The sequence below is a fragment of the Sander vitreus genome, chromosome 2 (assembly GCF_031162955.1).
Source record: "Sander vitreus isolate 19-12246 chromosome 2, sanVit1, whole genome shotgun sequence".
Taxonomy (NCBI): Eukaryota; Metazoa; Chordata; class Actinopteri; order Perciformes; family Percidae; genus Sander; species Sander vitreus.
The window spans coordinates 11,883,936-11,910,748 of NC_135856.1; the positions used below are offsets into that span (position 1 = coordinate 11,883,936).

General features: G+C 39.4%; 1 protein-coding gene across 1 annotated transcript in view; it reads left to right on the forward strand.

Moving 5' to 3' along the window:
- Window positions 1-545: 545 nt before the first annotated feature.
- Window positions 546-26,813, forward strand: part of gcgrb (glucagon receptor b) — a 44,306-nt gene continuing 18,038 nt past the window's right edge. Inside the window, exon 1 of the mRNA XM_078278144.1 lies at window positions 546-871. The gene's annotated coding sequence lies outside the window, so the exon portion shown is untranslated. The remainder of the gene's footprint in view (window positions 872-26,813) is intronic.

The following is a 26,813-nucleotide window of genomic DNA, read 5'->3' on the forward strand; positions in this document are numbered from 1 at the left end:
GAGTTTCAATTTAACTAAACATATAGAGCATTTAAAATGCATGTCTACACCCAGTCACACACGTATATATATATATATATATATATATATATATATATATATATATATATATATATATATATATATATACACACACACATCTACATCTATGTGCATTATTGCACTTGTAGGCTATGTCTCTATTATAGTTCACATATTTTACAGTATTCTTTCATTCATTACTACTTTTTCTTCAGCTGCATTTTTGCAGTCTTTTGTCAAAAAAATATTCACATTTACATGACAATATAACCTTGCTACATTCTGTTTTACAGTATATGGATCAGATCATAAAAATCACCTATACTCCATTTTTTGTTTGCTGTATCTGATTTCTTAATAAAACATACACACACACACATTTTGAAAGTGCTTCTACAAACGATGCAACACGTTCACCCTTTTGAGTTGTATTTTGAAACTTTTCACCGGAAGTTAGCCTCTACATACTGACTTGTGTGACAGATATCGGGAGCGCAGAGTACCAACAGCGGACCATTCAGCCTCTTTCAGTCCGATGCACTGACTTTAGTCCAAAGCTGCAACAGCAGCGAGATTTCATTTAGGAAAGTGATTTATAGAAACAAAAGTAAGACTGGACAGAACTGGACAAGGGAAAAGTTGAGAACTCACTAGTCCAGTCTTTCTTTCTTATTTCTTTATTTTATCATCAGCGCCTTTGTTTTAGCCTATTTGTTTCTCCACCTTTGGACACGGTGATGCGTGCTGGCTGTGCTCTCTGCACTCTACCTGCGGTGATGAGTCGGGCCGCGAGATGAGCAGCGGGCGGTGTGGGGGTGCTAGGGGCGCACGAGGAGGTCTGGACGCTAAGGTAAAAACTCGGTTTGTTGGTTTAGGGGTTACCTTTGCTTCTCCCTGTGGTCCAAACTGTTTTATTCTGGAAGAGAGGGGCAGCCTCAACTTTTTAAGGTTGCCTTAGGATAGCTATAGTGTGTGTGTGTGTGTGTGTGTGTGTGTGTGTGTGTGTGTGTGTGTGTGTGTGTGTGTGTGTGCGCGCGTGCGTGTGTGTTTGTGTGTCTGTGCGTGCGTGGTCTTCTTATCGCAATGAGGGAATTGGAGGATTTAGATAAAATAACCTTTTCCTCTTTCAGCAAGCAACTGGTCTGTCGTGTTTTAATCTGTATGAACAGCAAACCAAGTCCACTGTGTTTTAATTCATTATCTACTTGTCCTCATCATGACTTGGTGATCTAACTAACCATTACACATATAATTCACCATTACCTGTCATTGCATATGCACTGGTTATACTGTTTCACTGTTTCACTCTAAATCGTAACCTAATGATATAGTTTCTTTTTGAAATATATATCTGTTTTCTATAGTATTCTAATCTATTCTGTTTGTTTCTATTTGTAAGTGTTTTCTGGAGCTATAGCAAAAACAGATTCCACTACAAGTTGTACTGTGTATGAGTGTGACAAAAAGCCTAAACATGATTGGATTGGATTTTGCTTAATGTCGAGGACACACAGTTTGAGAAGTTACCAGGGAACGAATGAGGAACTAACTTCAAGTGAACCATTAGTTAATGAGTAACTCCTAATCAAAGAGTAGTTAAAAATAAGTTCATGATTAGTTGATTAAAAAACAGTGATGAACGTATCATGAACGACTTTATAATTGATTCATCGTTAATAAGTACTTCCCTATCTAATGGAGCACTATAATAATGATGAGTTACAGAGAACAGCCTGGGAGATCCTATATTAATGAATTATTGAGTAATAATTAGTTAATGAATATCTGTGAATCAATCCACCTTCTTCATGAGTCATTCCTGATTCCTGCTTCCTGCTCCCTCATTGTTCCTCATTGTTCCTCATTTGTCCCCTGGTGACTATTCAAACTCTGTGGCCCTTATTGTAAATTATTGCAAACCTATAGTTGTAGTTGTTTGAGACGAAGTGATAAGAAAGATTTTTATTGCGTGTTGCAGCTTCTTTGCTCATGGTTAACGAGAGGCATATGGTCACTTGAAATGTAATTATGAAAAGTTTAGAGTACGATAAATATATCTTCTCTTTGCCCCCCTCTAACCATCATTCTCTCTCTGTGTGTTTTTTGTTTTCCTACAAATCCATGAATACGAAAGTGCAGACGCTTAGTGATATTGGTATACCACTTTGGTATTATTGTGGCTCAAAAAAAGGGGCAGGTTGTGTGATATGAAGTGCTGCACAAAGGTGGTCACACAATGGGTGTAAATATTCTATTTTGCTTGATTCTAAGGTGATTGCTGAATGATTATTTTGTGATTATGACACAACAGGCGATGATGTCATCTGAAACTGCATGCAACAAATATTTTGTAAAGACGTGGGTAATCATCTAATCAGCAGACATAAAGCAATCTCTGCCGGTTATTTTGCTGCTTACAGTCGACATCTGCACAGAAGAATTATTATGTCCTGATGCAGCTGGAACCAGAGTCCCTGTAATATGCCTTTAGGGGCTGAGAGTGTCTCTGCAGTCATCAACCATTAGTTTATGGTAGCCCATAGAGGCCACATTGGACATAAATCAATGCTATATCCATAAAGGGACTAATTGCGTGCATGTGGTGATAGTAATAAGGCAAATCTTATTATATACAATTATTATTCTGTGATCGTAGAGCTGCAACAATTACTCAATTTATCCAGTTGATTGATAGGAAATGAATACGAAACTAGTTTGATAATCAATTAATAATTTTAGTCATATTTTAAGCAAAATGGTTCCAACTTTGCAAATGTGCTGATTTGCTGCAATGTAATAATAAACAGAATATCTTTGAGTTTTGGACTGACAATCAAATAAAACAAGCAATCTAAACATATCACCTTGGGCTGTGAAACAACTAATCCAGTAAACAATCAGCATATTAATTGTGAATAAAAATAAGTGTTACTTGCAGCCCTATGTGAACAAAAAACTGTTACACACATGCCTTCTATGGCCTTCTGTAATTTCAGGAGGTGTGTTCACAGTATTTATATATTATTTTATTTTTGTGCTGGCACCTCGATACTCTGCACCTCACTGACAAGTTTCTCCTCAGAGAAGTTCACCTCTCATTCCAGGCCATTTGAATATTGTCTCCGGCTTTAAAAGGGGATGAGAGAGGCTGAAATGATTGAACAATGTATCCCACCCAATCCCATTCCTCCGGATGTCCAGATTGTGCTCCGGGTTCACCTGGTATGCAAAACCTGCCCCAAGATGGTGCCTGTGTTTACACCAGAGCCCTTTCTCTCCCTCTGTGTCCTTTTGCCCCCCTTCTGTGCTTACGTTTACTCTCCAAGAAGTAATATCTTAAGATGTCCTGCCCGCGGGCTCCGTGGTTTCCTCATACATCAGACCACTCTCTTTTATATGATGGCTGCAGATTTGATTTGCCTCGTCAGGATAGGTAGTCGCACAGACAGGGAACATTTATAAAAGATAGATATTGTCTTTAAACATAAGGGCAGACAAACTAGGCTAAAGTCTTTTTTCCATTAACTTCTTTCTGATGACACTATTGTCAAAAAGCTGGAGCTTTCACAGGGTAAACTTTCTTTTAATCAATACACTGACAAAGAGGGTTGTTGTGAAACAAAACTTGGCAAGTCTAATTCAGCCGGACTGTGGATGGAGCCTGTTGGGGCCATTGTTGGAAGAAGGTGATTGCTTTGACTCAGGAGTCCATATTGCAGTATATTGGATTACTTCTAGGAGTTACTTTTTGCTCAATGAGTCACATTTTCAGTGTGTGGCATAAAGTGAGGCTTGGACATATACAGTACAGTACATTATAATATACTTACATTTGACTTCATACTATATACATTTACTACTACTTGTGCTAGTAAGTGATGAAGGATCACACACTGCCCCTCCTGTGTCTCCTCATATTGATTATGTAACAGTTTCAAACTAAAATTCAGATGTCAATATACAGTGGAGGCTGGCACACATCAACTTGTTAAGATACGCCATTGTCCTATTTCTCAGTGTCAACACATGCCAACTCTCCACAAAAAAAGAGCAGTTTTTCACATTTGCTCCCTGGAATGCTGTATCTTGGCTATATGCTCTGTCTGCATGACACGTACAATGTGTGCTACGGTTGTCAATGACGCATGTTAAATGACGTGACGCTCGCCGATGCAGCCGGTGTGTATTACAATGATTTGGTGCTTATCTTCTTGGTAAAAATTACAGCACAGGGACACTTTGTTACAGACATTGTTGATTGATACCATGTTGCCATTTCTTGGAGTTGACATCGATGCAATCGATGGAGCCAAGAATGAGTAGGTGAATTGGAGCTTGGTGCATGTAGGAGACAGACAAGCACAAAATGAAACAACGGCCATGTCATAGTGTAATGCAGAGGTATAAAAATTGCCATGAGAATTTGGTTTAGTCTCTTAATTTGTAACTACGGTATTACTGTGAAACAAGCCTAACAGTCTACAGCCATGATACTTCCAAAACGCTAATAGAATGGTTTGTGCTTCTTGCAAGAACTTCAAAGTCACGCTAAGAGAGAGAAGGAGCTTTTTGTAAAAGAAGGTCTTGCATATTCCATGTTCTGTATATTTTCTTTTGTATACTCCTCAATTTGATCTCTGTGTTATTTATTCATTAAGGTAGTTTGAGGTACGGGGTGAGTGATCACACAAGAAGCCTCACATTAGTCTCTCTGTCCTGCACACTATACATATCATTAACACGCACACGCACGTGTGTTGAGAGAAGGTCTGCTCTATAAAATCAATTGTTGATTTAATCAACATTTACCCAGACTGGTTTCTGACGCATGCTGTGGTCACACAAACAAACACACACACACACACACACACACACACACACACACACACACACACACACACACACACACACACACACACACACACACACACACACACATTAGGAGCAGATTGCCCCTGCCTGGTTAAACACACACATTTTATGTGTTAGGGAAAATCACATTAATTAATCTTATTCTGATGCTGATGTCATCAACGTGAAATGCCCTTGTGGTTAATTATGTAATCCAAGAAATTACCGCAGGACGGCGGGACATGAGGCTGCACGCTTTACAGATGTTTTAAATTGCTGAGCCTTCTTTACGGATAGTAGAGTTGCAGGTGCGGCAAGTTTCATTCTAACATTTTGATATGAGTAAAAGAAAAACAATTCTGCAAAACCTTGGAACCTTGGAAGTTCAGTGTTTTCTCATATACAGTGGCAACATTTTTCAAATTCTCGCCTACAAAAATATCCGCACATGGCACCTAGTATGGTTAAACCCACTCATCCAGCAGTTACAGAGGAACATTATAATTCTATAAAATATAAAATATAGAGTGTTGTTTCTGTCCTGACCTGATGAATATAAGTCCAATATTCACTTTCTTTTAGCTCTGTGTTTGTCACCAACAACTCTTGAGGTAAGTAGCTGACTCTTAAGCTGCTAAATGCTCCACTATGTTGTATGTTGGTGCTGAGCAGGTAGTGTACAGTAGGGGTTTTAGGGTGCATTTGCTGAAAACAGCTGGCCGCTGCAGTTGAAAATGACGCAATGAGAGCAGTGATAGTAATACAAAAAGTAAAGTTGAAAGAGCACTTAAACAGACAGTAATTTGAAATGTGACTGCAGCTTTCAGCTCTTACACATTCATACTGTGATGTTCATGCATGTGCCTGCAATGCCACTTTGTGTGTTCATCGATGACTATCTGGACGAATCTAATCATCACGCTGCTCTTTGAGTTCATCTGACTGAAGGTAAAATTGAAAACCATCAGTCCATCACATTGATTTATAAACCTGCATTATCCCTTCGCTCCTCCACTCCCTCGTTCTCTCTCTGGCTTTCAGTGTTCTTGACCCATATCTAAATTTCTTATCTCAGAAATTATTCTTTATTCTTTTATTCTTAATAAAATAAGGGAGTCAGTTAAACACACTCTCTTTGCTTTTATGCTGTATGTCTTTCCTCCTTCCCTTCCCTACCCTTCCCTTTTATTTTACTATCTCCTCACATTGTACATTAACCATCGCTGTATCCTCCTCAACATCTCTACTCCCTAAATACTTCCATTCCATCTGCAATGCTCGCTCTCAAATAGCTACAGTCTGAATCTCCCCAAATTTTCTAACTCTTTCTTTCTTGAAGCGTAAAATTGAAACTCTCCCACCTCTGCCCATCAATGCATTGTATGTGTGTGTCTGTGTGTGTGATCAGCTCATCTTCTCTCCCCTGAGCCCTCACCCGCACCCTTGACTTTCATTTGATCCCCCACTTGGAAGTTCCACAGTGGTGTAATGTTGCGTTAAGGTATGTTGGGACAAATTTGTATTTTGTCTACACTGAAAGACAAATGATGTCTGATGAGTTTCATTATGAATAAAAAATGTGATAGGAGAGAGGAGATTGATAAAACAGAAAAGAGAAGAGCAATATGTAGACAAGTGAGACAAGTGCTGGACAAGAAATATACCCACCAGAAACAAAAGGTGATTTAATTTGACACTGGCTACAAAGTTCCGCAAGTAACCAGATATCTTGAGTGATTTATGCTAAAGCTCCCAGTTCTTTAAGTCGCTCCAACTGTCTGGTTGAATCAACGTAATATTTAAACACAGCCAAGTAACCTTTATCCACACTGGCAGCATGGCTCTAGGGATGCTCCTACATTCTGTCGGACCACCACTTTAGTTCAGAATGAAATATCTGAACATGGATTGCCATTACATTTTGTGCAGACATTCATTCACCCCTACGGTGGCCGACAGGCAAACCCCTACAAATTTCATAGTCATCCATGTAATTATCAAGATATTTCCTAAAAAACTAAAATGTCAATTTGATGGTGGCACTCAAGTCAAGGGTGTACGGTGGCCGACAGGGGCAAACGCCCTGCAACTTAAGAAAACACACACAAATAGACAAAACACAAGCAAATTAAGAAAACAACTTCATTAATTTGACAACACATGCGCAGCATTCAGCAAACGCGCTGCAAATACACACAACACAACCAAATACATAAACGCACTGCAAATATGAGACAATGCAACAACAACAAAAAAGCACACAAACCCAGAAAACAAATGCAACAAAAAAACGCAGTATCCAGATTATACAAAGGAAGTTCTCCAGACCTCTAGAGGGAGCAGCTAAGTGGAACAGCTAGATTTACGACCCCACGGGGAGAGAGCACTCTGCCTTTTTATTAGTCGGGTATGGCTGCAGCCTGGAGAACTCCATAGACTGTATATTAAATTCATATTATTATTATTAATAACATAATACATTAGTAATATACAGTCTATGCTCCCATCTCATGCCCTCCCGGCTGGTGCCTTCCCTGAGCTTCGGCTTTTCAAAATAAAAACTTGCGTCTGGTCCGCTATGTGTACTTTTTCAGCAGATGTCTTACTTACAACACGTTGGAGTTAGCAAAGCAGTTTTGTGTTTATATGTGCGAGCGGGATTTATTCAGTTTGATAAATCCCACGGTAAATTGGCTGGTTTACTAAACAGGGAGGGACTAGAAATCCTGTCTGTTTTTTGTATTTCAAGAGCGAATTGCTCCACAATATGAATACAGATTGATCACTTATTTTGTTGGTAACCGTTGTATAATCACCATTTTACACTTGAGTAGGCCTATACTTCAGTAATGCACCTTTCGGACCTCGAAATTAAACCCTCTCATGTAATATGGCTTAAACAAACGTCAACGTTAAACGCTGATGCAGTTTTAAATGTTTTATCACCACGAGTTTACAGACGTCTCTGCTGTTTGAGTATCACCTGTGACCTGAGCCGAGACACACCCACCAAACAAGAGAAAACATATCTCAAACATAGACTTAATATTTACAGTCTATGCAGTTGCTCTCTCTCTCGCTCTCTCTCTCTCTCTCTCTCTCTCTCCCTCTCGCTCTCTCTCTCTCTCTCTCCCTCTCCCCTCCCCTTTCTTTTTGCATCGTTTCATATTTGCAGTGCGTTTATGTATTTGGTTGTGTTGTGTGTATTTGCAGCGCGTTTGCTGAATGCTGTGCATGTGTTGTCAAATTAATTAAGTTGTTTTCTTAATTTGCTTGTGTTTTGTCTATTTGCGTGTGTTTTCTTAAGTTGCAGGGCGTTTGCCCCTGTCGGCCACCGTACACCCTTGACTTGAGTGCCACCATCAAATTGACATTTTAGTTTTTTAGGGAAATATCTTGATAATTACATGGATGACTATGAAATTTGAAACACACACTCATGTTCCCAGGGAACATTTGAACTCTTTCTCCATTAACATTGACGTTGCTTAACATCAGTATGTTAGCATTGTGAAATGATAATAAAACAGGCACATCCCTTTGACCAATAGGATGGGTGCTGGATCAAAACATGTCATTAAAATAAATGTTTATGGGCGTCAACAAAGAACCTTTGGGCTACACATGACCTGCTACGACCTTTGACCCAAGTCTAGAGTGGCTGAGAACATTTTGAATTCAACAGAGGAGAAAGTTGTTTCCTGCTCTAAATGTGAGAGAAAGCAAGAGTACATCGCAATGACCACATCACAAATGCAAGTTAGTCTAGAACCTCTCAGCTCATTTTTGATTGTGTTAGCAACGGCCTAGGACCAAAATGCTTCTGGACGCAATTGGATAGACCTACATCGAAACATGAGACCTAGTGCTGAGGGAAATGTAAACAGACTACAGCGTGCAGTCCTGAGCTGTGATGGTGTAGCATTAATATGTCTGTGAACGAGTGCCATCAGAATTTGAAAATAGTACTTTAACAGAAAGTTGTGTCAGTCATTGTATCAAACATGCCCCTAATGAGATAAATGGTTGTGATTGGCCCGGCCAGGATCTGGTCGGCTCGAAATCTGTCTGAACAGGAGAGCGACCAGACATATTTGCCAGAGCAAATAAAACATGAGCTCATCGATTCGTCGGGTTCCTAGGCTAAGCTGTTGGTTTTTACAAAGTGCAGCAAATGAACCAATTGGCATGCTGCCAGCAAAGCACAGTGAAGATGGCGAGAGATCCACTGCCTGTGAGCTGATCCATTATACATGATATGATCTAGCATACACAGCTGGGAGGGGAGACAGAGCAAGAGGAGGGAGAGAGAGAGAGAGAGAGAGAGAGAGAGAGAGAGAGAGAGAGAGAAGAAATGGGGAAGAAATATAAATAGGGTTTGTTTGTGATGTCTGTCTGATGAGTCAAACATGACATTTTGACACCATCAACACATATCCGCTATCGCTGCTGTTTTCTGACACGGAAAAATCCCAACTAACCCACTCGCTACTCCACTGATTCATTAATTACTGTACATAAATGGACAATAGAAACTGTATGATGAATTAACTTTTTTCTTTTTTTAACTTTTTTTTTTCTTTTTTTAGCTAACTCTATCTCTTAGATGCAGACACACATGCCCACAATTTAAGGAATGAAAAACATTACTGATGATACGTTCAGGCTTGTCAGTGTTGAGATCAACACTGGCATGTCCTTCTGAGCTTAACCGAATGACGTTTTGTCTGGCCGGCGTGGAAGTCCATGCGTACTTTGTAGTGAGCGCAGGTGTGTGCTGTTACGGGAAAGACAGTGCTTGTGGGACAGGATTTATAATTAGTCAGGTGAACATTTACCCTCTAGGATATCACTTACCCCTCTATGTCTTTCAGTGACACCCAACAATTGTTGAAGTCATGCTGCTCGTCTGTTGTCATGTCTCCTGTTGTTGGGACAACCATTATCCTAGCTCTCTATGGGACAACTGAAGTTTATCCTGACGTTAGTCCGCTCCGGCGCGAAATACTTCCCGACCATTGTCTCAATGAGCTAATGTTGGCTGGGAAAAATGATTGGTGAATTAACAATACATTTAAAAGGTATAAAGTCTACAACAGCACACTTTCAGCATACTCAGTTGTTTTTTTTAAGTACAACAGGGAATTCAGAGATGTGGCAAAATCATTTAAAACTTTTATTTAGATTTAATTGGATGCATTCTGCTGAGTAGCCAACAAGGATGAGAGGTGCAAACTTTCTTTATAATAAGAAAAATACAGTGACAACACTAAACACAAACAGTACCCAGAGCAATTGCAGCAGTTAGAAATGATTCCTTTTACTTTTTAGCCATGTTAGCAGTATGACTAGGGATGGCAATGTTAATCTGTCAGTGCGTTGGTCCACAACTCAATATCTCAACATCTACTGTGTGGATTGCAATGCAATTTTGTAAATACATTCATCTTCCTCTCAGGATGAATTATCATGACTTTTTCTAGCATCATCAGGTAAAAATTTACTTTGGTTAATGACCAAATATCTGCAAAACTATTGTCAATCCCATCAGCATCAGCTTATGTGAAGTGCTATCAACAAATGAAGATGGTGATAATGGTAAACTGTATACCTACTAAATATCAGCATGTTATTTAATGCAGCATGTCATCAAAGCAGCAACACTGTGATTCATTCAGCTTTGAGTGTGACATTGAGAGAAAACACTGAGGCGAGTGGAGGCAGGCTGTGCTGTTCACAGTCAGGCCTATGGCACTACAGGAAATTTATGAATGATTTCTCAGTTACGGACTGAAGTAATTACACTTTTATCACCATTTTTCAAACTAATGTGTGAAGAAAAGCTTACATTAAAAACATGCGATACAAGTTACTCAGTGACTTTTCATTTTTCAAATGAAAATATGACCCCACCGGTTTTACACATCAAAGTCTGTTTACAGGGCTTGGAAGGTACTAATCTTTATGTGAAATAAGATGTATGAAGCGTTTTTTGGCTCCAGAGCTGTGTAAAATCGGATAAGTGATGTCACCTGAGTCAGTTAGTCACTCCCTTAGAGATAGGGTGAGAAGCTTAGTTATCCGTGAGGAACTCGGAGTAGAGCCGCTGCTCCTTCGCGTCGAAAGGAGCCAGTTGAGGTGGTTCAGGCATCTGGTAAGGATGCCCCCTGGGCGCCTCCCTAGGGAGGTGTTCCAGGCACGTCCAGCTGGGAGGACTAGGTGGAGGGATTATATCTCCAACCTGGCCTGGGAACGCCTCGGGATCCCCCAGTCGGAGCTGGTTAATGTGGCTCGGGAAAGGGAAGTTTGGGGTCCCCTGCTGGAGCTGCTACCCCCGCGACCCGACCCCGGATAAGCGGACGAAGATGGATGGACCTGAGTCAGTGTCAGTCGGGTCTGAAGACTACAAGTTTGCAAAAATAAAAAAGGGAGTGTAGCATTAAAAAGCAGTGAGTTTACCAGACCTCTGTAGCCAGCTCCTCATCTCTGCTTGAGACTAGCATCTCAATGCTATCCGCTACTAGCATAACACACTAGAATCTCCAACTGAACTGTGGGTGGCCGAGTTGCATTGTGGGTAATGTAGGAGCTGGGTTTGTCAAGGAAGAAGAGTGTGTGGAATACAAAAGATGATACCTCTGGTTCTGCTGCATCAATTTGGAGCTGTCCATTGTGAGCTTCGACAATGTACAGTAGGAGTGCATCTCGTAATCAGTGGAGTGCTCTTTATAGTGCTCTCAGAAGATTATAGACCACAAACATACATCACCGAAATGCACCAGTATAACTTGTATAATTACTGATCATCGGTGTCTTTTTGCTGTGCATTTGTAACAACTGTATTAATTGCAGTCGATTGTCATTCATAATTTAAGTTATTTTGACGGCATCTGGGCTTGTTTTCTAATCCATCCTGATGGTTTCCAGGATTAGTCAACTGGGGCCAAACAAGGACAGGGAGTTGGAAAAAGGAAGAGCCAATATTAGTTAAGAGGAAGTGGATTATATTTGGTATCTAATGGAACACATGTTAAGATAAACAGGGATGGATGACAGAGTGGAATACTTTGGGATGCAGTTAATATATCTTTTAGAAGTGTCTTAAGTGTGTTAAGTTTCTGCTGAATACCTGAAATGTATTTGTAATGTCCTTGCTACCAAAAGCTTGACAGAATTAAGACGATTAAATTATAATCCTGTATGAACTATAGCTGCTGCCGTGTGTTCAGGTTTGGTTTTCATCACGTAAATATAGTATGATATCACTCGTCACAGATCCTGGTCCATAGCGAGCAGTCAGGGACGGCAACACACAGAGCAACGAGGATATCTATCCTTGAGTAGCAACAAGTCATCTAATTAAAACACTTAATCTCACTTGAGGTCTATTGTGAATTATTCGTGTTGGTTTAACCCACTAGGTCAAAACGTAAAAAACAATCTCACCCAGATCAGCCGAATGATCAGCCTCGGCTGCACAGCTGACTATTGTCGAACATCAGTGTTTAGAATGCCTGCCAAGCCCAGATCAATATGCCGTAGAGCATGATGGATTAAGAGGCCACCCGCATGTTTGACCTCACAAGCTGGGACCTATTCACCTCTACTGTCACTACAACCACCACAACACAAAAATGCAGACATACACAGTGTCCCAAGACATTTGTCCCACAGTTTTAACATCCTACTAAAAAATGACAACACAAAACCAACAAGACCCCGTAGTGACCAAACAATTAATCCACTTATCTAAAAGTTTAAAAAAAATCAAGTGTCTTCCAGAGCCTACAGAGCCCAGTAGATGTCATGGAGAAAAACTAAATTGTGCTCCTGATTTATTAATAAATGCACACAAATGACTTAATTTATGCTCTCGGGATGTCAAAGATATCACAATATTGTGTTCAACAACCAAAACCTAAAGTATATCCACCGATCTCAATCCAATCGACATAAAACTAAACAGTGTACAGTGTACTAAACTATAGCTATCCATACTGATAGCGTGAAGGGTGCACATAAGACAAAACAATTAGCATGAAAGGAGATCATTTATTTTTTTCATGACAGCTCCCTGGCTCCATGCCAATGTGACCATACCAGGACATTATTATCACACACATTTACAGCATAAATGTGCTGTATTTATTATTATTTGTTTTGTTTTTTTTGAGAAAAAATGCAGCCTGTTTTAACCAAATGCCTTTGGTGCTCTCACTCTGCAAAAACTGTAAAACGGGCAGAAGTACTGAAGCCTTCCCACAGCATAGACCACATGGTCACATCAAGCTATGAGAAGAAACAATCATCCTATTCCAAAAGTCTGAAAACTCATCATCTAGGCACAGCAAGCTATGAGCAAAATAAAAAAGGCTCTTTGTCTCTGGTGTCATTGCTTTCCAGCTCAACGCCATTCTTCTACTTATGTATTTACTATTATTCTGCTGTATGGATGTAAAATACCACAAACCGCTGCCATACAATGATATTTAACGCTAGAAGAATAGCTCGTTGAATGTATGAAAAGGGCTAAAGATGAAAGGCTGATTTGAATGAGTTCATAGAGCCTGCACATGGTTTATAAAAGGAATTTATAACTTTAAAGTTATCACACCCACACAACGATCACAGGGTAAACAGCATAATTATGATGCTGTTCATTTCACTAAATAATTTATGTGCACTTACACACAGTAGGCTATTAATTGTTAAAAAGGGGGGTGGTGCAATCGGAGCACCCTAGTGATTAGAAGACTGGTTCTTTTAAGTAAGCCGCCATAGAAGCTATCGCTTAGAAAATATTATAGATCCAAGACCAAACTGACAGAAGGGTGGGACTGAGAGAAAAAGGCGCAATCACTGTACAAATCCGTCTGCTTCTTCAGCACCACGGACAGCGCCATGGACTTATCGACACAGCAAAGGTTACAGGCTACGGATATTTCAGAGCCATGGTCGGGGCCATAGCTTCTAACTTGCTCAAACCTTAGACAGATAAGGAATCAATGAGTCAGGCAGGCTAGACTAACATTTTCAACTAAACAACCCCTCAACCCCTGAACTTTCTCTGCTACTTGCAGATTGAGATGGGGGACGACAGGTTAAGACAAGAGTTATGGCATTCCCCCTTATCTCCCCCCCTCAAATTGCTTTACTGTTTACTCATATTTGAGTGGCCTTGCTGGATGACGTTGCGTTGTTTTTGCAGTAAATGTTAAACAAGGTTCAACGTTTGTTTTTCCCTCCATCCCCCTGAGTCGGCACCTCAACTGTGCTAACACAATGATCTCATTAAAATAAATGAAGAGGCTGTCTTTTCTCATGCAGCATTGTTGTCTGTCTGAATATAACTTAGTTTGGATGTGGCCTCACAGTAAAACTTATTCACAGCCATGAGTGTGACTTTGACTCATAAAGTAACATGTGACACACACACACACACACACACACACACACACACACACACACACACACACACACACACACACACACTTTGATTTTTATTTTGGTGGATGTTCTTCATTATATATCATATATGTCCCTTTGTCCCATGATAGAGACAACAGTGACATAAAGCTTGATATAAACATGTAAATAAGTTAAATAAATATAGTTTCAAGGTGCACACAGCTTCTGATGGCCCATAAAAATACCTTAATACATTATTTCATTTTCTTCATTTATAAGACAAAAAGCGGGATGGGATTGAGGCAGTATTTTTCCCCAGTCCTTGCTTCTTCCCAGATAACCCAGATGATAAAATTGTAAAATTACAGGAGTGATCTATGTACATGCTTTTCATATCTAAAATTAATGACGACAATTTGGAACTTTGCTGTGTATAAGTGCTTCAGTAACAATTAATGTGTGGGTAAAAACCTCCTCTGCTGACTGAGGATCAGTCTCTTCACTTTGTCAGTCATTTTATGTTTGTGTGTAATCTCAGCTCTCAGCAGCAACCTCCCCATGATTGATTTTCCTTCATATTTTCTTGCTTCATTTTGTGACAGGAAGAGCCTGAGGCTGTTGGATCGATGGACGAGGCGTCATGTTGTTTCTTAATGAACCCGCTCGCTTATGTTCTAACAGTGACACTGGGCACACACACAGACACACACACACACACACACACACACACACACACACACACACACACAGTGATACCTATTACAGTGTGCCAACTGGTCCCTGCAGAGCAGTCCAGTCTGGTTATTTTTTCCTGTTAAGTTTTACTGACATTTGTAATAGTGTCTTTTTCACCTTTATCCGTAATTTTGCTTTGAAGCAGGATGACAGTGAGGGAGAGTGCTGTTATTTACACCTGCCAGATATGATCACTATCAGTAACACTTCTTTCTCTCGTACATCTAATTTTTTCACTCACACACACACACACACACGGCAGTAAAAGTTTGTGATTGTTAGGTGTTGGAGGTGTTTTTGTTCCACCTTGATTGGTGTTGTTGACAAGGCAATATTCCTGCTGTGGCATAGACACACACACATAAAGTGTGTTAAGTAGACGGTTGAAAGATAAACTACTCAAATAACAAATAGGAGTATGCCTACACATCATGAACAAAGGAGGAATCATCTCTAAAATAGAACCGTCTGAAAGTAGCACAAGGAACCAATGCCAGTGGGATTACGTCTCACTTTCAATTTCCAGTGGAAACTAAATGTTGTTTGTAGCTCAGCAACAGTAATGTTTACAACAGCAAAGTCACTATACAAACTCATACTGAGTGAAGTTTAGAGAGAAATACAATTTAAGAGATTTATCTGTCAAAGACATCAGTCACTATCAGTCATTCATCCTGTCCTATTGTCTTCCCTCTGCTGAGGTCCGATGTCATTACCATGCATAATAATCAGCTTTTGTTTTAGCTTGACCAATTTGCTATTAGCTTAGCTAGCACTATGCTTGTGTAAAACAAAATGGCAGTGGATGAAAGACTGCTGCACAGCAGATTAAAATATCGCTTTCCAATTGTCTACATGTGTATGTTTGCATGTGGATGCTAAGTAAAGTCTTTTTACACTCAAAGGTTTAGTACTCTTACTTTAGCTAAACTACAGCCTTTCTGATCTGCTGTCCGCTGACTTTGCTCTGTGTGTGTATTTTTTATGTGTGTGAAAGTGGAGGAGCTTAGCCCCAACATAGAACAGGTAAGAGGCTGCAGCGTGATGATAAATACTACAGTTTAACCCCCAGCGCCAGTTTAATACCAGGTTTCGGTACCCATCCCTAAATGAAATAATTTTCCTTATTCATTGTGTTACAGTCCTTTGCAATGTGTTCATTGCGCATGTTCATATCACGATGAGTTTGAAAATACCATTGGTCGGCACTACTACTACTACTACTACAGATGACCATTTAATATCTATATTCACATTATAGACACCACTGCTGACTATCCCTGAAACAATTTAGCCACAATTAAACATATTGACCATACACAGTCCAGCCATATACTAGTTTTTGACCTAGTCTTGGTCAGAGTTGAGAGTAACGTGTTACAAAAGTAACGCAATTGCAGTAATGTATTGCTTTTTGCTGTAACGCAGTAAAATAACATTTCTGTAATATTATACCCTTTACATTCTCAGTAACGCAAGTTACAACGCATTTTAACCCAAAATTAAGTGGTGTTTTGTTTTTTTAAGAATTCAGCAACACCTCGAAATGTTTTGGCACCAGACAAAAAAAAATCATTGCGTAAAAGAGTACCGTTATTTCCTACAGAGACTGATTCTACATTACATTACATTATATGTCATTTAGCTGACACTTTTATCCAAAGCGACTTCCAATTAAGTGCTTTCAACCTTGAAGGTGCAAACTTCAGACAACAAGTAGTAAGTTCAAGTACATTAGCTTTAAATAAGCAAAACTACAAAGAGCCATATGAAAGTGCAGCTTTAAGAATATATATATAATTTTTTTTTTTATCCGAGGTGCAGTCAGAAGAGATTTGTTTTTAGCCTTCGCCGGAAGATGCGTAGGCTTTTGTCCGTCCTTATGTCAATGGGGATCTCATTCCACTATTTAGGAGCCATGACTGCAAACAGTCGGGATTTCGTTGAGTGATTAGTTGTCCCTCGTAGTGAGGGGGCAGCAAGCAGGTTGGCTGATGCAGAGCGCAGTGGGCGGGTTGGGGTATAGGGTTTGACCATGTCCTGAATGTAAGCTGGGCCTGATCCATTCGTTGTCCTCTATGCAAGAACTAGTGTCTTGAAGGATATGCAGGCAGCAATTGGTGAAGAGAGCAGAGGAGCGATGTTGTGTGAGAGAACTTGGGGAGGTTGGAGACAAATCGAGCTGCTGCGTTCTGAATGAGCTGCAGGGGCCGGATGGCACATGCAGGCAGGCCAACCAGGAATGAGTTGCAGTAGTCTAGACCTGAGAAGACTAGATCCTGAACCAGAACCTGAGCCGCCTTCTGCGTTAGAAGGGGACATATCCTTCTAATGTTATGCAGCATCTATCTACACGATCGGATAGTTGCAGCAATGTTGGCAGTGAAGGAGAGTTGGTCGTCAAGTGTCACAATCAAGTGAAAATCTCCACTTCGGGTTAATGAGTAGGCCTGTACCCCCTCTACCAGTGGGTCTGGGTGTGTGGGTGAAAGAGTAGGCGGAAGAGAGAGCAGCAGGGGTCTATGTGTTGGTCGGTGTAATTAAGGTCTCAGTGAAAGCAAGGAACTCAGTCTTGCGAGTGGCAGACTGGCAGTTCCACAGGCCACCTGCGACAAGGTGTTGAGTGTTTGTGGAGCGGGTGGTACTAGTGTGAGTATGAAATACCGAAAAAATTTATTGATATATCATTTTCATATGATGTTGATAAATGTGAAGCCATTTTTATGATAGTGAGTCCAATAGGATTAATATTGCTTACATTTTAAGTAAAAGTTATCATAACATTGTGCTATAAAATAGAAGTTAAGGTCTTTTGCTTTGGTATGACTGATATTTTGTGGGCAATGCTAAGGCAGAATACAGTAACTTCCTAAAAAGGGTCAAAGGTCAAATTTGAGTTCAAAATGTTTTTGTCAATAGATTAATACAGGTATACACTACAAAATGTGAAAATTACAATATTATACCTATAACTCAATTGTCAGGACATTAAGATAACTTTAAAGTCATTTTTCTCAGTTTCACACTCTGGTGAGTTAAGGTCTTTTGCCTTTGTAGGGCAGGAGAATTCCGGCCAATTTTTACGTTAATCTTGATCGCTATAGCTACGCGAGTACTTTCGATAGAAAAAAACCCTACCCGAATCAGTGCAGGTAACACGGAGAAGCTGCAGCTCTGTACTACAAGCGTCCCCTGAGCTAAAACGGCAGTGGTCGGGGCAAGTTTTAGAGTGCCTTTGTGCCTCTTAACAGACACAAAATGCAATTAATATGTCTGTGCCACATGAACATGGCCCTTACGTGTCAACAAGATGCGTTTTCAACTCAGACATTGTTTAAATTCACCTACCCTGGTCCCTGTCTCGATCCTGCCGGTAGCTAGCTTGCCCTGCTAGCTGATAGCCGTTAGCCGTTAGCTGCTAGCTGCTGTCCGGTGAGTGTATTCAGACAGGCTTCTGTGATAATCATCCCAATAAAAATCCACGGAGCGGCGGTGATGTGGCTATGTTCTCCAGAGGACAGGTCATGTCACGTCTTGAAGTGTATTCCCCCCTAAAATAAACATTACTGCGGTAGTAGCTGTTAGCTGCTAGCTCCCCTCCGGTGATTGTGTACAGCCAGATAGCCATTAGCCGTTAGCTGCTAGCTGCCTGTTTAATAATAATAATAATAATAATTGCTTTATTTGTATATATATTTGTATAAGAGAAAGATAATAAAAGGACGGCATTACATAAAAGAAAGTCTAAAACATTTTTTTTTTCTAAGAAGTGATTTAAAAGAAGTCACTGATTCAGCAAGCCTTATCTCCTCGGGCAGGTCGTTCCAAAGGTTGATACAGTACTGTAAGGTGGGTTTTGTATTTGTATTTGTGCCGGGTTGTAATTTCTGTGTTGCATGCATGGTTACATTTATATCTATAGAACATGTCTAGAGGGTCTTGCAGGAAAATATGTGAGTGCACAATTGTGTGCCTGTGTGGCCTCGGTCCGTGGGCTTATGCATTACTGATGTTGATAAGAGAGAAAATGAAACATTACATTAGGAAATATGAACAGTTGGCTACACCAGATGAACGCCCTGACTCTCTTTGGTGACATCCTATCATCACACACCTCATGTTAGCAGCAGCTCCGAGAGCCTCCACATACATCGGCTGATCTGGCCAGTGGGTGGAAAGATGCTGGTTTGAATTTCTAATTAAGTCTGTCGTTCCCCCAGTAGCATGAGATCAGAAATAACAGTTGGTAATAAGAAATAACAGTTGGTAATCTTGTGCAGTAGGCATATGTGTTACTGTCAGATGAGCCATAATGTTCGAAATGGAAATGAGATCACTTATGGTTCAATAAAGATGTATATTCTGGGTTCAAACCCTGGCTACATTCGTCTTAATTTATCAAAAAAGTTTTTGCTGAACTTTCCTCACCTTGTAATAAATGTAACAATGTAACAAGCATATCAGAACCACAATTTCTTAAAATGGTTTGGTTTTGGGATGGGGATAGAAGGCACCTATTTGTGCACTAACGCTGTTGGATGTAATGTTACACAGTCAGCAGCATATATGCCAGGGTGTATAGAATCATTTTGGCCTGTTTTACTGTATCTTCTGTGTCATCATATAGCAGTGATGTGTGGCATCTCGACCACAGGTAAATTTATTGCATGCCACTTGACGCACAACTGAATGTCCTGTAGAGCTGCTTTCGAGGCTCATTGTCAGTTCATTCAGCCTCTTAACTGGGTTTGTAAAAGATCTAATTCATAGTAAAAAAACAAATGGAACAACATATCTGCGTCCAAAATTTCTTTCTCTATAGTGGAAGCATACCATTTTTCAGTGTAAGACATCTCCTTAACCTTAAACCACTTGCCAGCACTTCACAGTTAATGGCAAATGAATGCTGCACGTATGGTTGGAGTTTTATTAAACAAAATACATTGACCATTATGGTTTATATACACACACACACACACACACACACACACACACACACACACACACACACACACACACACACACACACACACACACACACTCTCTCAACAAGGTGTTTTCACTTATTTCACTGATTATACCTCTTCAGTCTGTGCTTGATTGACTCAAGGTATGATCATATTAGCCTTCTGTCCAACGACATTGCCACACATTCAGCTCTGAGGTGGGTAATTAATACATAAATATAGAGCAGAGCAATAATAGACTGTAGTCTGGAAGTGTAATATTGTACAAAACAAGGTGATAACACATCACTGTAATAATGACCTTTAATTTCCAAAACACAGTGCATCAATGTTTCGAATAAAAGTAAATTCTGACTTGTGAGTCAGGCGGAGGTGAATAGAACATTACCGGGGGATTCCACCCGCAGTGCAGCTGTGGCATGGTTTTGTTCTGTTCTTCGGCGTGCGTCATACCACACCGGGAGTGTTTCAGAGTGTTTTGCTTGCAGATTTTGTTGGTTTGGCCATTTTTCCTGGATATTTGTGCTTCTACCATAAAAATAAATAGTCTACATTTTAGTGCAGTTATGACCTGTTCAACGCAAAACATATATATATGTTGATGTTATGTTGATGCTATTTCCCTAGCATCAACATACAGACACCTGAAGCATGTTCCTTATATCCACACTTTAGTTTTGTTGCATTCATTGCAGAAAACCCCACTTTGCGTATGATGTTAGAAATGGAAGCAATGTTTTCAGTGCTTTTGTGGATAGGATATTGAGCTTTGATTTTGATCTAGAATGCTGGCATAGATACAACTCTTCAGCAACACGCACATTTAGTAGGTCAGCAGGTGATAACCGACTGATGACTGAACAAATGGTTCAATGTTATTACAAGACATAAATTAGTCTATAATAGTATATTTATTATTGTGTTTTTATTTTTTTATTTTTTTTATTATCATATTTTTTTCTGTCGACCCAGTAGTAAATGCTTTGCAGCCCATTACCAGTCCATGGTCTGGTGGATGGGGACCCCTGCTCTTCAAGCCTGGGAGAGTTATAACATGAAAAGGGGCTGTTTCCTAGCAACGTGCGGAAACTCATTGTCCATACTCACTCATGGCACTTGAGCCTTTTGCACATTTAGCCCGTCGCTGTCCACCGCAGCTTTAATCAGCCAGAATGATTGAAAACACCTGGGTTGGTGTGCAGTGCCTTTAATCGTTTTAAGATTCCTTTCTAGCCTGGGAAGGCCTGAAGCTACACTGTCACTTCCCTGAGCAGAGCCAACTGGCAGTTGTAAACACTGTTTAGGATTCCTCCAGCCTGCAAATCTGAGAAGGCAGCTCATTTGTCTTCACTTGAATCTTCGACTGCATACAACATGTATTTGTTTTACTTTTATTAAAGCTTTTAACGTGAAAAAACTATTTAAGCTCATTAAAATTACATTGCGTACATTTGAAGATTTGTATTATCACTCTGTGAAAATATTTGCTTAAGTGATTTTTAGATTTAACTTTAATTGTTTTTAATCTAACTTCCCCAATCCTCTCATCCAGCTCATGAAACAATTGCCTCAATTACAATACTGACAAAGCTGAACTTTTATTTGCTTTTAGATTTCATAGCTCTTTGAAAAAGCTGCACATATTCATCTCTGACCCTGCTAAACATCCTTGGTTATAGAGCCATGTCAGGAGTGTATTAATGAAAAGTGGAGGTATGTTTCAACCATTTCAAACGTATATATAATACCTATACATATTTTACAACTAGTGCAGTGCCGATTGTTTGGCCTGGTATTGCTACTTGCAGCTTTCTTGAGGACCGCTTATCCAAACAACTTCACATTTTACACTGCACTTCCCTGGGTACTGAGCAATACACCTGTCATGAAATAGTTGCAAACCCGAGTAATGCTAGAGTTTACATGTCATTTGCTAACAGCTAGCTAATTGGGACTATGCTATTTCTGGGAACAAAGGTGTTCATTCTGAAAGTCACACCGCTGATGTTTGCTACAATGTAACATATCCAGTATCTTTTCTTTTCTTTTCATCTGGTCTTAAATGTACTTTTGCAAGTGTGACGGTACCCACGGTACCCAGCTTCCCTTTTGGTGGTGGAACACTTAATAGGGGTCCCCTCTCAATACACTACAAATGTGCCTATATAACGCACTACTAATAAATATGTCCTGTAGATCTCAAGAGCTCACACTCAACATTTCATTGGGTCCATCCATGAGCGGTTGTGGAGAAAGGACAGACACACAGACTATTTCCATTTTAGTTATATACTGGTTGTTTCACGTGTCCTGTGGTAATTTTACATTTAATCATTTTTGCACATAAATATCATTTCTTTGCAGGACACTTATTACATCTTTAAATTAGTGGCTTAAATGTAATAGGACCCTTTTGAGCTTCTCTGAAGACAACATAATACATGTAATTATCTGTGATATGATTTAAAGGAAGTAATACTGCAGCCAAACATACTCAGTTGAGTTATGACCCAGGCCCTTCAGGATAAGAAGATACAGCTCTGTGTCTCCAGAAGCCTCTGGCACATATGGGTCTATTTAGCTTTAACAGAATTATCTAATTATGTTTCTTCACTAAATCTGAAATGTATCTCATCTGACAGAGAAGATTTGAGCCAAATTCTCCCTCCTCTTTTTACTCTGTTAACTTTTCATACTTACACAGATTCCCTGTTACAAATAGAGCCCATCAGACAGAAATGAGAAAAGAGAGGAATATGTTCCTATTCATCTTTTTAATAGTTAGTTAATTACAGCAACACCCTTAATGTGTTTACTGGATTTATTCAAGATGAAGTAGAATGGAAGAGAAAATGTTACTGTGAATGGAAATCAGCAACTCAAGTTGTAAACAACATGTAAATCTGTTATTTATATTAAGAAAAAGGTGAAGAAAACAATGTGCACCCTCAATCCTTCGCTACTTTGTAATTTAGATCTCAACTGTCAGTCGCTGATGCAGCAGTATTATACCAGGAAATAGCAAAGTTAGATTGCTCTGTCTCAAATGAAAACTCTCTATCAAACCTAGGCACTCAGTAAGAAATTCAGTCACTGATATTTCATTTGTCTGGTTTAGCCAAAGCCCTAACATGGAGCAGTTTTGTGATGCACTGGTACCCACACATTTGGGGCAGATAACATAATCTTTGAACATTCTGCCTGTCAAGAGTTCCATTTCCAAGCATCAGTCAAAGTTCACCACAGATTTCTTGCAGAATGAAAGATTTAAAGATTCAGTCAAGCTTCAGTCAGAGACCAATCTGAACTGTAAATCAAATATATTGACACATTTGAGAAGAATAAAGACCATTGACTGCCAGTAGAGTGAAGTGCAGTGAAGTGAGCTGGTAACACATTTATGACGTTTGTTTATAGTTAGACAATGCTTTTGTTGCTGCATTACTCTGCATAGCAATGTTAATCTGAGACTGTCCTTCCAAGAAAAATGCCAGCATCAGTCATCTCAGCAAATATCTCAAAACAATAAATGTTTACATTGAAGTGACAAAGCTGTCTAGCAGCCGTAGGAATTATGATTACTGTCAAAAGTAAAGGAGGAAGTTGAGTGACATTAGTAAAGAATCCCAAACAAAACTGTTGGACTGGGGTACACCACTATTCATTTTCTGTTTCCCTCCAACAGTTGACATTGGTTTCTTCTAACCAAGACCACGGCTGTTCCCTAACTTTAACCATGAGGTATTGTTGTAACATGACAAAAAAAAGGTCTCCTAACATTAACAAATGTAATTTTAACTCAAACAACAATCCTGAAACATATAAAAGTGATTGAGATACAGTGTTTCAGTACCATAGTGATCAGGATTCTCAAATACTTGTTTATTGTAATAATAATAATAATAATAATAATGATAATACTGCAAAAACATATATATTTGTATAGCACTTTTCAAGAAAGTCACAAAGTGCTTTCTAAGGAAAATAAAAAGCAATAAAAATAATAGCAAATGCAAGTAAAAACAATACAAAAACCAAGGGCAATACAATACTAGTAAAAGTAGATCAAAATACAGTGTGTACAGAGACTGCAATATGAAACAGGATATGACAGTGACTGCTCAGAATACATATTGAAAACATTTCCAATGGTTTCTGAACTTTAACATGCTTACAAAGTCATCCACTGAATGTTTTCAGTCCCATAAAGAGGTGTGTGAGGGGATCCCATTCACTGCTGTCATGGTAACTATGGCGAAGGCACTCACGTCAACCTCGAACAATACAATTATATTTCAAGGCAAAGGTTTTGTACAGTTTCATTTCTGCCCGGTAACGAAGCCATGGTTGCGAAGGCATGGAGAAATGTGAAGCTTTCCTTGAAACCATGTTCTATGGCTTCATGATGATAAAAGAAAACATTGGCCGATTTTTTTCCAGTCAGGTTAAAGCATCAGCTGTTTTAGGTTTGTTTGTGTGTTGTTTGTTGTGTTTTTTGCCAGTTTATTTTGAGGGGATTGATTGGAGGATGCAGGTTGCATTCACCCTCATCAGTGTTGGCAGCATAGAGGTCTGCCAGTAGATAATGACCTTATGTTTAGGTTGATAAAATGGACCAGAGTTCATGAATATGTAGGATATTACTACTGACATTCCTGTCATCTGTTGTTTTAGTGTATATTATGTATGTGCTTGCCGCCAATAATTGTTCATCAGTGTGGATGCTCACATCGTTATATTGTTTTGGTGTGGATGGCCCTAAAAACAGGCCTATATGGTCAGCCCATGGAGAGGATATCTGAATTTAAGCAGGCCTACCTGAAATATACATGGAAAGAACATATCAAACATGGGGCGATATGAGGTCAAGAATAGATTATGGTTGTGTAATATGTCGCAGCAGCAGCGAAGACACTGCAAAAAGTAGATGGACTACAGTATAGAACATTACGCTTATGAATAGGAGCTACTAAGTCAACCCTCATTAAAGCAGTAGGCTAATATAAGCAGGAGAGACGCCACTGGAGTTAAGAACAGAGAAACTCACGCTTGCATACTGTGTTTTCTTTGAATCATTTCTGTATTTGCAGCGTTTCTCTTGTGCATGTGTTTTTGTGGTCTATGTGGTTTTTTTACTTTGCATTTTTTCTGTACATGCAGCTTGTTTTGGCTTTTTGCAGCATGTTTTTTTCAATTGCAGCACAATGTTGTTGTATTTGTTTTGGATTATTGTATGTGTTTTTGAGTTGGCATCATTTCTGAAGCTACAACAATTTTTCCTAATGAAAGTGTTTTGGGCCATTGTATCGCGTTTTCCCTGGCCACTGTCATTTTCACAACTCAAAATAATTGCACACAATTGAGATGGCAATATCACAATAATTTCCAAAAGACAGATTTGAATGGATATCAGACATTTGTACGAAACACAAATGGAACCTTTCTTATGTATTGCTATGATTATATTATTACACTTTTCCAAATGTTGACTCAGCATTTTTCAGTTTCTTTCTGTTGGTCAGGCGAACCAGACCGTGGCCACAATTGTGATGCCATGATTGTCTTTAGTTATTCCTTTAAACACCACACATGCAGGAATATATGCAGGTGCACACATGCACAGCTGAGTTATGGAAACCGAGCTATGGAACAGGAACAGAAACAGTGGTACAGTTTTGTTAGCTCAAACCATATCAGACAGTTAAACACATATACGTCTTTTACTAAGCAGCTAAAACACTGGATGGTCAATACATATACATGTCAGCACTAGCACTATTTATTATTCTGTTAGTTTGAGTCAACATATATGAATTTTACTTATTGTTTCCCCCTAGTTTAATACTGCTTTTATTGTTCTTAATGGCTGTGTCTGTTCTAATTTATATTTCTTTCACTTTATACCGTGTTGTATTGCCTTGTTGTATATTTTTCTGTTTTTCTGTTGTGTCTTGTTTTATGCTAAGTTATGTGTTGTACTTTGTCTTGTGTTGTTTTCTGTCTCTGTGACGCTTTATGCTAAGTTTTGTTTTGCTTGTGTTTTTTGTTGTTGTTGTTGTTTGTTTTGTTTTGTTTTTTTTGTATTTTAAAAAGCCTTATTTAACATCGAAGGCAGGGTACTACAGATGAAAAATAGCCTTTTGGCTAATTCTGGCTTTTTTAACCCATGGGAAATATGTGTTTTATTAATTTGCACTGTCCCCTTCCATAAATAAACTAAACTCAAAACTCAAGCTTCATGCTGTTTTCTTTCTTATTTTGGTAATGGCTTACGTGTATGTGCATTATCAAGCTGGCATATAAAAAGGGCCGCTGACGTGTAGTTTTGTGCACCATTCACGTGTGTTTTCCTCACTGTTGGTCACTGTGGTGTATCAGGCTGCCAGACACCAGTTTGTGTCTCTCATGTTTGCGGCTGTCACAGGTGTGATGGTGTGTGTCGGGACGTGTTTAGCAGATGCACTCACAGTAAACGCATGACAGGCAGGATAGTGGTCAGTTTGCATTTGATACACACCACTTGTGACCACTTGTGACATTTTCTCCACAGGGAAAGTGTTGTGGGAGACATTATGGATTAGCCCTGGTTCATTGCCTTTTGTCCTTTTGTACATCATCTGCTGATTGTGCATACATCAACTAGCGTTAAGCAGTAAGGCATTATTTAGTGACACGTTAATGTAATGTGATTACTTTTTTCAGTAACAAGTAGTATAAGGTATTACAAATTCAGTACTTACATTAAAGTTGCTAACCCCAGTAACCATCTGTTACTTTGACATTTTGGGAGTCAATTGTTTGCTGTTTTACTAGGAGATAGAAAGGGAGGGT